The sequence below is a fragment of the Triticum urartu genome, chromosome 6A (assembly GCF_056163025.1).
Source record: "Triticum urartu cultivar PI428250 chromosome 6A, HENAU_Tu73, whole genome shotgun sequence".
NCBI lineage: Eukaryota > Viridiplantae > Streptophyta > Magnoliopsida > Poales > Poaceae > Triticum > Triticum urartu.
The window spans coordinates 105947163-105960481 of NC_141878.1; positions in this window are offsets into that span (position 1 = coordinate 105947163).

Genomic DNA, 13319 nt, shown 5'->3' on the forward strand with positions numbered 1-13319 from the left:
ACAAAGTAGAGGACGTCTAACTTGTTTTTGCAGGGCATGTTGTGATGTGATATGGTCAAGACACGATGCTAAATTTTATTGTATGAGATGATCATGTTTTGTAACCAAGTTATCGGCAACTGGCAGGAGCCATATGGTTGTCGCTTTATTGTATGCAATGCAATTGCGCTGTAATGCTTTACTTTATCACTAAGCGGTAGTGATAGTCGTGGAAGCATAAGATTGGCAAGACGACAACGATGCTACGATGGTGATCAAGGTGTCGCGCCGGTGACGATGGTGATCACGACGGTGCTTCGAAGATGGAGATCATAAGCACAAGATGATGATGGCCATATCATATCACTTATATTGATTGCATGTGATGTTTATCTTTTATGCATCTTATCTTGCTTTGATTGACGGTAGCATTTTAAGATGATCTCTCACTAATTATCAAGAAGTGTTCTCCCTAAGTATGCACCGTTGCGAAAGTTCTTCGTGCTGAGACACCACGTGATGATCGGGTGTGATAGGCTCTACGTTCAAATACAACGGGTGCAAAACAGTTGCACACGCGGAATACTCAGGTTAAACTTGACGAGCCTAGCATATACAGATATGGCCTCGGAACACGGAGACCGAAAGGTCGAGCGTGAATCATATAGTAGATATGATCAACATAGTGATGTTCACCAATGAAACTACTCCATCTCACGTGATGATCGGACATGGTTTAGTTGATTTGGATCACGTGATCACTTAGAGGATTAGAGGGATGTCTTTCTAAGTGGGAGTTCTTAAGTAATATGATTAATTGAACTTTAATTTATCATGAACTTAGTCCTGGTAGTACATGTTGTAGATCAATAGCTCGCGTTGTTGCTTCCCTGTGTTTATTTTGATATGTTCCTAAAGAAAACTGTGTTGAAAGATGTCAGTAGCAATGATGCGGATTGGATCCGTGATCTGAGGTTTATCCTCATTGCTGCACAGAAGAATTATGTCCTTGATGCACCGCTAGGTGACAGACCTATTGCAGGAGCAGATGCAGACGTTATGAACGTTTGGCTAGCTCAATATGATGACTACTTGATAGTTTAGTGCACCATGCTTAATGGCTTAGAATCGGGACTTCAAAGACGTTTTGAACGTCATGGACCATATGAGATGTTCCAGGAGTTGAAGTTAATATTTCAAGCAAATACCCGAGTTGAGAGATATGAAGTCTCCAACAAGTTCTATAGCTAAAAGATGGAGGAGAATCGCTCAACTAGTGAGCATGTGCTCAGATTGTCTGGGTACTACAATCGCTTGAATCAAGTGGGAGTTAATCTTCCAGATAAGATAGTGATTGACAGAATTCTCTAGTCACCATCACCAAGTTAGTAAAACTTCGTGATGAACTATAATATGCAAGGGATAACGGAAACAACTCCCAAGCTCTTCGTAATGCTGAAATCAATGAAGGTAGAAATCAAAAAAAACATCAAGTGTTGATGGTAGACAAGACCACTAGTTTCAAGAAAAGGGCAAAGGGAAGAAGGGGAACTTCAAGAAGAACGGCAAGAAAGTTGCTGCTCAAGTGAAGAAGCCCAAGTCTGATCCTAAGCCTGAGACTAAGTGCTTCTACTGCAAAGGGACTGGTCACTGGAAGTGGAACTGCCCCAAGTATTTGGCGGATAAGAAGGATGGCAAAGTAAACAAAGGTATATTAGATATACGTGTTATTGATATGTACTTTACTAGTGTTTATAGCAACCCCTCGGCATTTGATACTGGTTCAGTTGCTAAGAGTAGTAACTCAAAACGGGAGTTGCAGAATAAACAGAAACTAGTAAAGGGTGAGGTGACGATGTGTGTTGGAAGTAGTTCCAAGATTGATATGATCATCATCGCACACTCCCTATACTTTCGGGATTAGTGTTGAAACTAAATAAGTGTTATTTGGTGTTTGCGTTGAGCATGAATATGATTTGATCATGTTTATTGCAATACGGTTATTCATTAAAGTCATAGAATAATTGTTGTTCTGTTTACATGAATAAAACCTTCGATGGTCATACACCCAATGAAAATAGTTCGTTGGATCTCGATCGTAGTGTTACACATATTCATAATATTGAAGCCAAAAGATGCAAAGTTAATAATGATAGTGCAACTTATTTGTGGCACTGCCGTTTAGGCCATATCAGTGTAAAGCGCATGAAGAAACTCCATACTGATGGACTTTTGGAACCACTTGATTATGAATCACTTGGTACTTGCGAACCATGCCTCATGGGCAAGATGACTAAGACTCCGTTCTCCGGAACAATGGAGCGAGCAACAAACTTGATTGGAAATAATACATACTGATGTATGCAGTCCAATGAGTGTTGAGGCTCGCGGTGGGTATCGTTATTTTCTGACCTTCACAGATGATTTGAGCAGATATGAGTATATCTACTTGATGAAACATAAGTCTGAAACATTTGAAAAGTTCAAATAATTTCAGGGTGAAGTGGAAAATCATCGTGACAAGAAAATAAGGTTTCTACGATCTGATCGCAGAGACAAATATTTGAGTTATGAGTTTGGTCTTCAATTAAAACATTGTGGAATAGTTTCACAAACTCATGCCACCTGGAACACCACAGCTGATGTGTCCGATCGTCATAACCGTACTTTATTGGATATAGTGCAATCTGTGATATCTCTTACCGATCTACCACTATCGTTTTGGGGTTATGCATTAGAGACAGCTGCATTCACGTTAAAAGGGCACCATCTAAATCCGTTGAGACGACACAATCTGAATTATGGTTTGGCAAGAAACCAAAGTTGTTGTTTCTTAAAATTTTGGGTTGTGATGCTTATGTGAAAAAGTTTCATCCTGATAAACTCAAACCCAAATCGGAGAAATATGTCTTCATAGGATACCCAAAGGAGACTGTTGGGTACACCTTCTATCACAGATCCGAAGACATTTGTTGCTAAAAATGGATCCTTTCTAGAGAAGGAGTTTCTCTCGAAAGAAGTGAGTGAGAGGAAAGTAGAAAACTTGATAAGGTAATTGTACCTTCTCCCTTATTGGAAAGTAGTTCATCACAGAAATCTGTTCTTGTGACTACTACACCAATTAGTGAGGAAGCTAATGATGACGATCATGTAACTTCAGATCAAATTACTACCGAATCTCGTAGGTAAACCAGAGTGAGATCTGCACCAGAGTGGTACGGTAATCCTGTTCTGGAAGTCATGTTACTAGACCATGACGAACTTGCGAACTATGAGGAAGCGATGATGATCCCAGATTCCGCGAAATGGTTTGAGGCCATGAAATCTGAGATATGATCCATGTATGAGAACAAAGTATGGACTTTGATGGATTTGCCCGATGATCGGCAAGCCATAGAAAATAAATGGATCTTCAAGAGGAAGACGGACGCTGATAGTAGTGTTACTATCTACAAAGCTAGACTTGTCGAAAAAGGTTTTTGACAAAGTTCAAGGTGTTGACTACGATGAGATTTTCTCACTCGTATCGATGCTTAAAGTCTGTCCGAATCATGTTAGCAATTGCCGCATTTTATGAAATCTGGCAAATGGATAACAAAATTTCACTCCTTAATGGATTTCTTAAAGAAGAGTTGTATATGATGCAACCACAAGGTTTTGTCAATCCTAAAGATGTTAACAAAATATGCAAGCTCCAGCGATCCATCTATGGACTGGTGCAAGCATCTCGGAGTTGGAATATATGCTTTGATAAGTTGATCAAAACATATAGTTTTATACAGACTTGCGGTGAAGCCTGTATTTACAAGAAAGTGAGTGGGAGCACTACAGCATTTCTGATAAGTGTATGTGTATGACATATGGTTGATCGGAAATAATGTAGAATTATTTTGCAAGGCATAAAGGAGTGTTTGAAAGGATTTTTTCAAAGAAAACCTCGGTGAAGCTGCTTAAATATTGAGCATCAAGATCTATAGAGATAGATCAAGACGCTTGATAAGTTTTTTTTCAATGAGTACATACCTTGACAAGATTTTGAAGTAGTTCAAAATGGAACAGTCAAAGAAAGAATTCTTGCCTGTGTTACAAGGTGTGAAATTGAGTAAGACTCAAAACCCGACCACGGCAGAAGATGGAAAGAGAATGAAAGTCATTCCCTATGGCTTGGCCATAGGATCTATGAAGTATGCCATGATGTGTGCCAAATCTATTGTATACCCTACACTGATTTTGGCAAGGGAGTACAATAGTGATCTAGGAGTAGATCACTGGACAACGGTCAAAATTATCCTTAGTGGAATAAGGATATGTTTCTCGATTATGGACGTGACAAAAAGGTTTGTCGTAAAGGGTTACGTCGATACAAATTTTTGACACCGATCTGGATGACTCTAAGTCTCGATCTAGATACATATTGAAAGTGGGAGCAATTAGCTAGAATAGCTCCGTGCAGAGCATTGTTGACATAGATATTTGCAAAATACTTACGGATCTGAATATAACAGCCCCGTTGACTAAAATTATCTCACAAGCAAAACATGATCACACCTACTTTGGATGTTAATCACATAGCAATGTGAACTAGATTATTGACTCTAGTAAACCCTTTGGGTGTTGGTCACATGACGATGTGAACTATGGGTGTTAATCACATGGTGATGTGAACTCTTAGTGTTGAATCACATGGCGATGTGAACTAGATTATTGACTCTAGTGCAAGTGGGAGACTGAAGGAAATATGCCCTAGAGGCAATAATAAAGTTATTATTTATTTCCTTATATCATGATAAATGTTTATTATTCATGCTAGAATTGTATTAACCGGAAACATAATACATGTGTGAATACATAGACAAACAGAGTGTCACTAGTATGCCTCTACTTGACTAGCTCGTTAATCGAAGATGGTTATGTTTCCTAACCATAAGCAAAAAGAGTTGTTATTTGATTAACGGGATCACATCATTAGGTGAATGATCTGATTGACATGACCCATTCCATTAGCTTAGCACCCGATCGTTTAGTATGTTGCTATTGCTTTCTTCATGACTTATACATGTTCCTATGACTATGAGATTATTCAACTCCCGTTTGCCGGAGGAACACTTTGTGTGCTACCAAACGTCACAACGTAACTGGGTGATTATAAAGGTGCTCTACAGGTGTCTCCAAAGGTACATGTTGGGTTGGCGTATTTCGAGATTAGGATTTGTCACTCCGATTGTCGGAGAGGTATCTCTGGGCCCTCTCGGTAATGCACATCACATAAGCCTTGCAAGCATTGCAACTAATGAGTTAGTTGTGAGATGATGTATTACGGAACGAGTAAAGAGACTTGCCGGTAACGAGATTGAACTAGGTATTGAGATACCGACGATCGAATCTCGGGTAAGTAACATACCGATGACAAAGGGAACAACGTATGTTGTTATGCGGTCTGACCGATAAAAGATCTTCGTAGAATATGTAAGAGCCAATATGAGCATCCAGGTTCCGCTATTGGTTATTGACCGGAGACGTGTCTCGGTCATGTCTACATTGTTCTCGAACCCGTAGGGTCCGCACGCTTAAGGTTTCGATAACAGTTATATGATGAGTTTATGCATTTTGATGTACCGAAGTTTGTTCGGAGTCCCGGATGTGATCACGGACATGACGAGGAGTCTCGAAATGGTCGAGACATAAAGATTGATATATTGGAAGCCTATATTTGGATATCGGAAGTGTTCCGGGTGAAATCGGGATTTTACCGGAGTACCGGGAGGTTACCGGAACCCCCCGGGAGGTATATGGGCCTTAGTGGGCTTTAGTGGAAGAGAGGAGAGGTGGCCAGGGCTGGGCCGCGCGCCCCTCCCCCCTAGTCCGAATAGGACAAGGGGAGGGGGCCGGCGCCCCCCCCCTTCCTTCTCTCTCTCCTCTTTCCCCCTCCCAAATCCTATTCCAACTAGGAAAGGGGGGGGAATCCTACTCTCGGAGGGAGTAGGACTCCTCCTGGCGCGCCCTCTCCTGGCTGGCCGCACCCCCCCTTTGATCCTTTATATACGGGAGCAGGGGCACCCCTAGACACACAAGTTGATCCAGGTGATCATATTCTTAGCCGTGTGTGGTGCCCCCTTCCACCATAGACCTCGATAATATTGTAGCGGTGCTTAGGCGAAGCCCTGCGATGGTAGTACATCAAGATCGTCACCACGCCGTCGTGCTGACGGAACTCTTCCCCGACACTTTGCTGGATCGGAGTCCGGGGATCGTCATCGAGATGAACGTGTGCTAGAACTCGGAGGTGCCATAGTTTCGGTGCTTGATCGGTCGGGTCGTGAAGACGTACGACTACATCAACCGCGTTGTGCTAACGCTTCCGCTGTCGGTCTACAAGGGTACGTAGATCACACTCTCCCCTCTCGTTGCTATGCATCACCATGATCTTGCATGTGCGTAGGATTTTTTTTGAAATTACTACGTTCCCCAACAACTACGGCCGAAGGGTCACAAGCGGCAGTACCGCTCCGCAGCGGTACTACCGCCCTTGACCCCACTGCCGTAGTACCGCTGGGCAGTCTGGTTCCTACCGCCTCGATTCGAGAGGTCTTTTTCTCGTGTCGGGTTTTGCGGCACTAGTCACGGTTGTAGTGGCGGTAGTACCGTTCCAGGAGCGGTAGTACCGCCCTACCACCGTGGTAGTACCGCATTTGGGTTTGTTCCCTACTTGTCTCCCCAATGCGGCAGTACCGCTGGCTGGCGCGGCAGTACCGTTGTCCTGGCGGTAGTGCCGCCCCCTCTCAGCGGTAGTACCGTCCTGTGCGGGGCTGGTTGGTGGGGGGCAACGGGATTGTTGCCCCCACTATAAAAGGGAGTCCCCTTCTTCATTCTCACCCACCTCTTCCTCCCCAAGCTCCATTTATTGCTTAAGCTCCATTAAATACTCCAAGCTTCATTTTCACCCGATCTATCTCTCTAGCCAATCAAATTTGTTGATTTGCTCGGGAGTGGTTGAGAAGGCTCCTATCTACACTTCCACCAAGGGATTTTCGATTCCCCCACTCATCCCTAGCGGATCTTGTTATTCTTGGGTGTTTGAGCACCCTAGACGGTTGAGGTCACCTCGGAGCCATATTCCATTGTGGTGAAGCTTCGTGGTCTTGTTGGGAGCCTCCGATTAAGTTGTGGAGATTGCCCCAACCTTGTTTGTAAAGGTTCGGTCGCCGCCTTCAAGGGCACTAATAGTGGAATCACGGCATCTCGCATTGTGTGAGGGCGTGAGGAGAATACGGTGGCCCTAGTGGCTTCTTGGGGAGCATTGTGCCTCCACACCGCTCCAACGGAGACGTACTTCCCCTCAAAAGGAAGGAACTTCGGTAACACATCATCGTCTTCACCGGATCCACTCTTGGTTATCTCTTACCTTTACTTGTGCAAGCTCTTTAGTGTTTCTACCCTTGCTTGTTTGTATGCTTGTTGTTATTGCATCATATAGGTTGCTCACCTAGTTGCACATCTAGACAACCTAATTTGATGCAAAGTTTAATTTTTTAAAGAAAAGCTAAAAATTGGTAGTTGCCTATTCACCCCCCTCTAGTCAACCATATCGATCCTTTCAATTGGTATCAGAGCCTCGTCTCTTTATTAAGGACTTTACCGTCCAAAGAGTATGGTTGATACCGTAGACGGTGTGAAGGAACACTCCGGTGTGAATCCGATCTTGTCTACGGGAGATGGGGGAACTTCGGTCTCTCGTGAGGAGTTCAATGTGGCCTTGGAGACATTGAAAACCTCCATGACGACCGAAGTTGAAAGCATGTTTACTAAATTTCTTGAGGGGCTTAAACTATCCACCGCACCGTTGAAAGTGGGTGATCCCACCAACAAGGTGTCGGATACTATCCCCGACAAGGGGGAAGCTAGTAGTGAAAAGGCTCCTTCATCTAGTGGCAAGAATGGCACCGGCATCTTTGCCCATGTGGAACCACCACTTGTTTATGGTGGACCTGTTCCTTCCACTCATTTGAATCATGTCGGTCCTCCCCCTAAGATTGTGAAAAATGAGGATTTTGATTCTTGGGTTTACCGATTTAAACATCATTTAAATCATGTGAACACTAACCTTTGGAGAATCATTGAAGAAGGTTTCTATCCACATGATCCAAGCAACTTCACTCCTCGAGAAGCAGCGGACAATCAATTCAATGAGAATGCTCTCTTCATCATTCAAGATGCAATTCCACCCGAAGACCTACCTCATCTTCGTCCCTTCGCCTTGGCCAAAGATGCATGGCATTGTGTCGTGTCTCTCTAATGGGGAAGCGCAAGCATTCAACACTCCAACTATGAAGTGGTACAAGATGAGGCCGATGAGTTTGCAATGAAGGAAGATGAAGAACCTCGTGAGCTTTATCGGAGAGTAACCAAACTCGCGGTCTCACTACGAGATCACGGGAGCAAGGACACGGATGACAATTGGATCAAGCGCAAATTCCTCAAGGCAATGATGCCCTACCACAAGGCCATGTTGTAACGCCCCGAGACCGTTGTGCCAGGTGTCGTCCAGTTATTCGCTGTTGTTGCCTTGTCATTGCTTGCGTGTCATGCATTGCATATCATGTCATCATGTGCATTTCATTTGCATACGTGTTCGTCTCATGCATCCGAGCATTTTCCCCGTTGTCCGTTTTGCATTCCGGCGCTCCGTTCTCCTCCGGTGGTCATTTCTACCTTTTTTCTCGTGTGTGGGGATTAAACATTTCCGGATTGGACCGAGACTTGCCAAGCGGCCTTGGTTTACTACCAGTAGACCGCCTGTCAAGTTTCGTACCATTTGGACTTCGTTTGATGCTCCAACGGTTAACCGAGGGACCGAGAAGACCTCGTGTGTGTTGCAGCCCAACACCCTTCCAAAGTGGCCCAAAACCCACCATAACCCTCTCCATCATCTAGAGCGTTCGATCACGATCGCGTGGCCGAAAACCGCACCTCATTTGGACTCTCCTAGCTCCCCCTACCTATATATATGTGATCCCCTCCAAAATTCACGGTGCAAACCCTAACTTCGTCCTCCTCCCGTCGCCGGACAAATTTTCTCCCACATCGGACATGTCCGCGCCGGCCTCCCTAGCCAACCACGCGCTTCCAACTCACCGCCGCCGTCCTCTCTCTCCTCCCACCGCCGTCGCAGCCCGCGGAGCCCATCCGGGGCCCGCGCGGGCCCAGATCCGCCGCCGCCGCACAGGCGCGCCCGACCGCGCCCGGCTTCCCTCCGCCTCGCGAGATCTGCGCGCCGCCGCCGCATCCTTTTTCCGGCCATCGCCGGAGCCTCGCCTCGCCTCCCGACGGCAAAATCCAACGCCGCCAACTGCCGCCCCGCGCGCCGCCCGATGCCTCCGCAGCGCCGCCCGGCCTCGCCGTCGCCGGATCCGGGGGGCCCATGCCTGGATCCACCCGTCCCTGCTCACGGCCGACCACCTTTCGCCGGAGCTCCGCTCCGTCGCCGGAGAGCCAGCGCCGGCGCCTCTCTCCTCCGACGCCATGGCCTCGTCCTGCTCGGGAACGAGCTCGCCCGCTTGCGCTCGGATGGGCCTCTCCACGGCCCATCTCCTCCTACCACCTGGGCTGTGCAACGCGCCAGAGCCGGCCCAGTTCCAGATCCGGCCCGTGTGGCCCAATGTGAGCACCCATGTTTTTTTCCCGAGCTTTGGCTAAGTTCCAGTTATTTTATGCATTTTTCATGTCATCATAACTCATCATCCGTAACTCCGTTTTGGGCATATAGCATATCAAAATGTTCATCTCAGAGAGTACATCATTTCATTCCATTGCATCATTTTCATTTGATTTCATCTTAATATCCGAAATGCTGTTAGAAGAGTGCTACTTGAGATAATTGTCAGATCTGCTGCTCCATTTAGATATTTGTCATTTTTGCCATGATTATTGTGTGCATGATATGACCATGAGCTCTACATATGTTTTGTTAAGGGTTTTGCCATCTTTCCAGAGGTGCAACCCATGTAGTTTTGTGATGTGTGTGGTGACTAGCACAAGTTTGCAAAGTGGAGCATTCGTTAATGCTGATTTCAGGGACAACATTTCCACTAAGTCCTTAATCTGTTTATCTCATATTGCCATATGTTCATGTTGTTTCCTAGTGATCCGTGCCTCTTTTGAGGATGATCAGTAAGGATGTTTTGTTAAACTTGTAGTGCTCTATCCATCCATGTCTTTGTTTGCAAGTATGGAGCACCCTAGCTTGAGTCAATCGAGCTCTACTTTTGTTATTTCGTGAATCTGGGCAGATTGTCTACTTGTTAGCGATTTTGCCGAGGATGTTGTAGTTGATCCGTGCATGCTATGTTATTGTTCTTGTCATGTCTAGCTTGTATAATGTGTATTCTTGATGGGTGTATGCTTAGATTGTCATGACTTGCTTTGTAGTGAGTGCATCGAGCTCGTAAACATGCCTACTTGATTTCTGTTTTCAGCATGTTCCAGTTTTCACTAAGTCTGTGATCTGATTATGTTTTTGCCATGTTCACATGCTTGCAATTGTATTTTCTGATCCTTTTTGGCTCAAGGTCACTAAGGGACTTTTGTTAAGCTCTTTGAGTAGCTCCATGACATGCTTTACTTTGCCATGTTCAGGTAATGTAGCATATAGTTTCGTTGCTCCGAAGAGTGCTACCTGATCTGAGATTCCAGACAAGTGTTAATTTCACTAAGTTTGAAATCTGTTTACCATATGCATTTTTGCCATGCTTGTTTGAACCTGTTAATGGATGAATTGACCGTAGCTCAGTGCTAGACTTTTGTTAAGCATCATGAATGGATCCCTTCCATGTATTTTGTTGCCATGTTTGAGTGTTGTAGCATGTTCATCTTGTTGCATTTAGATGGCTACTTGCTGTATATTGCAGACCGGTGCCATATTTGAATTGCTCGCCATTTCCAAACCGTAACTCCGATTCCGGTGATCTTTATATCGTTTTCAAGCGATTTCATCTCACCTTTCCAGTGGCACACTTGGATTTCCAAGTTGAGGCCAGGTTCATTCATTCCTTGTCAAAACATGCATATGCATCGCATACCGCATCCTGCATATCATATCATGTTCATGTGTTGGTTGTTTACTATGTTGTGTGCTTCCTTTCCGGTGTTTGCTTCTTCGGGTTGGTTCCGATAACGTCGCGTTTGTGAGGACCCGTTCGTCTACGTCCGTTTGTCTTCTTCATGGACCCGTTCTTCTTCCTTGCGGGATTTAAGGCAAGATGATCATACCCTCGAAATCACTTCTATCTTTGCTTGCTAGATGCTCGCTCTTTTGCTATGCCTATGCTGCGATACCTACCACTTGCTTATCATGCCTCCCATATTGTTGAACCAAGCCTCTAACCCACCTTGTCCTAGCAAACCGTTGTTTGGCTATGTTACCGCTTTGCTCAGCCCCTCTTATAGTGTTGTTAGTTGCAGGTGAAGATTGAAGTTTGTTCCTTGTTGGAACACGGAGATGTTGTTCCTTGTTGGAACATGTTTACTTGTTGGGATATCACAATATATCTTATTTAATTAATGCATCTATATACTTGGTAAAGGGTGGAAGGCTCGGCCTTATGCCTAGTGTTTTGTTCCACTCTTGCCGCCCTAGTTTCCGTCATATCGGTGTTATGTTCCCGGATTTTGCGTTCCTTATGCGGTTGGGTAATAATGGGAACCCCTTGACAGTTCGCCTTGAATAAAACTCCTCCAGCAATGCCCAACCTTGGTTTTACCATTTGCCTCACCACCACCTACTTTTCCCTTGGGAGTCGCTCTCTTGAGGGTCATCATTATTTACCCCCCCCCCCGGGCCAGTGCTCCTCTGAGTGTTGGTCCAACCGAGCGACGTCCGGGGCTACCAGGGGCAACTCTGGGCTGGCCTACCCGACGTCTGGCTCATCTGAGTGTGCCCTGAGAACGAGATATGTGCAGCTCCTATCGGGATTTGTCGGCACATTCGGGCGGTGTTGCTAGATTTGTTTTAACTTGTCGAAGTGTCCTGTAGAACCGGGATACCAAGTCTGATCGGAATGTCTCGGGAGAAGGTCTATTCCTTCGTTGACCGTGAGAGCTTGTCATGGGCTAAGTTGGGACACCCCTGCAGGGATTTGAACTTTCGAAAGCCGTGCCCGCGGTTATGGGCAGATGGGAATTTGTTAACGTCCGGTTGTAGAAAACCTGAAGTTGACCTTAATTAAAATGAATCAACCGCGTTGTAACCATGATGGTCTCTTTCCGGAGGAGTCCGGGAAGTGAACACGGTGTTGGAGTTATGCTTGACGTAGGTTGTTCTAGGATCACTTCTTGATCATAGTTTCTCGACCGTGCTTTGCCTTCTCTTCTCGCTCTCTTTTGTGTATGTTAGCCACCATATATGCTAGTCGCTTGCTGCAGCTCCACCTCATACCTTTACCTTACCCATAAGCTTAAATAGTCTTGATCGCGAGGGTGCGAGATTGCTGAGTCCCCGTGACTCACAGATACTTCCACAACCAGCTTGCAGGTGCCGATGAGTCCGTGCAGATGACGCAACCCAGCTCAGGAGGAGCTCGATGAAGATCTTGTCCTTTGTGTTGTTTCGTTCTAGTCGATCAGTAGTGGAGCCCAGTTGGGGTCGATCGGGGACCGTGTCGCATTTGGGGTTCTTCTTTTATTTTGGGTTCCGTAGTCGGACCTTGATTGTATTTGGTTGATGTAATGCTTTATTCATGTATTGTGTGAAGTGGTGATTGTAAGCCAATTATGTATCTTTTCCCTTATGTATTACATGGGTTGTGTGAAGATTACCTCACTTGCGACATTGCTTTCAATGCGGTTATGCCTCTAAGTCGTGCTTCGACACATGGGAGATATAGCCGCATCGAGGGCGTTAGACATGTCCTCCGTCATTCGTCAAAGACCGGACTTCCACACTTTGACCTCAAGCGAAGTGTTGGATGAGTTTGTGGCCATGAACATTTTGGACAAGACCGCCGACAATGCGGTGCTCCGTTCTCAACGGGCAAAGAAGCCTAACCTTGCATTGAAGGCCAAGCTCACCGTGGAAGAAGAAGAAGAGGAAGAAGAGGAGAGCAACCCCGAAGATACGAAGTATGCATATCGTGAACACATGGCACTTGCTTCAAGGCAATTTTGGAGCAAGAAAAAATCGAGGCCCAATTTTAGCAAAAACAACTCGAGTGGCACAAGGGGCAAGCAACGTGTAAGGACTTGCTACAATTGCGGCAACATGAGTCATTTCGTTGCGGAATTCCCATATGAGAAGAGGGAAGACAATGGTGGCAAACTCATCCGAAAGGACAAGGCCAAGTCGTTCC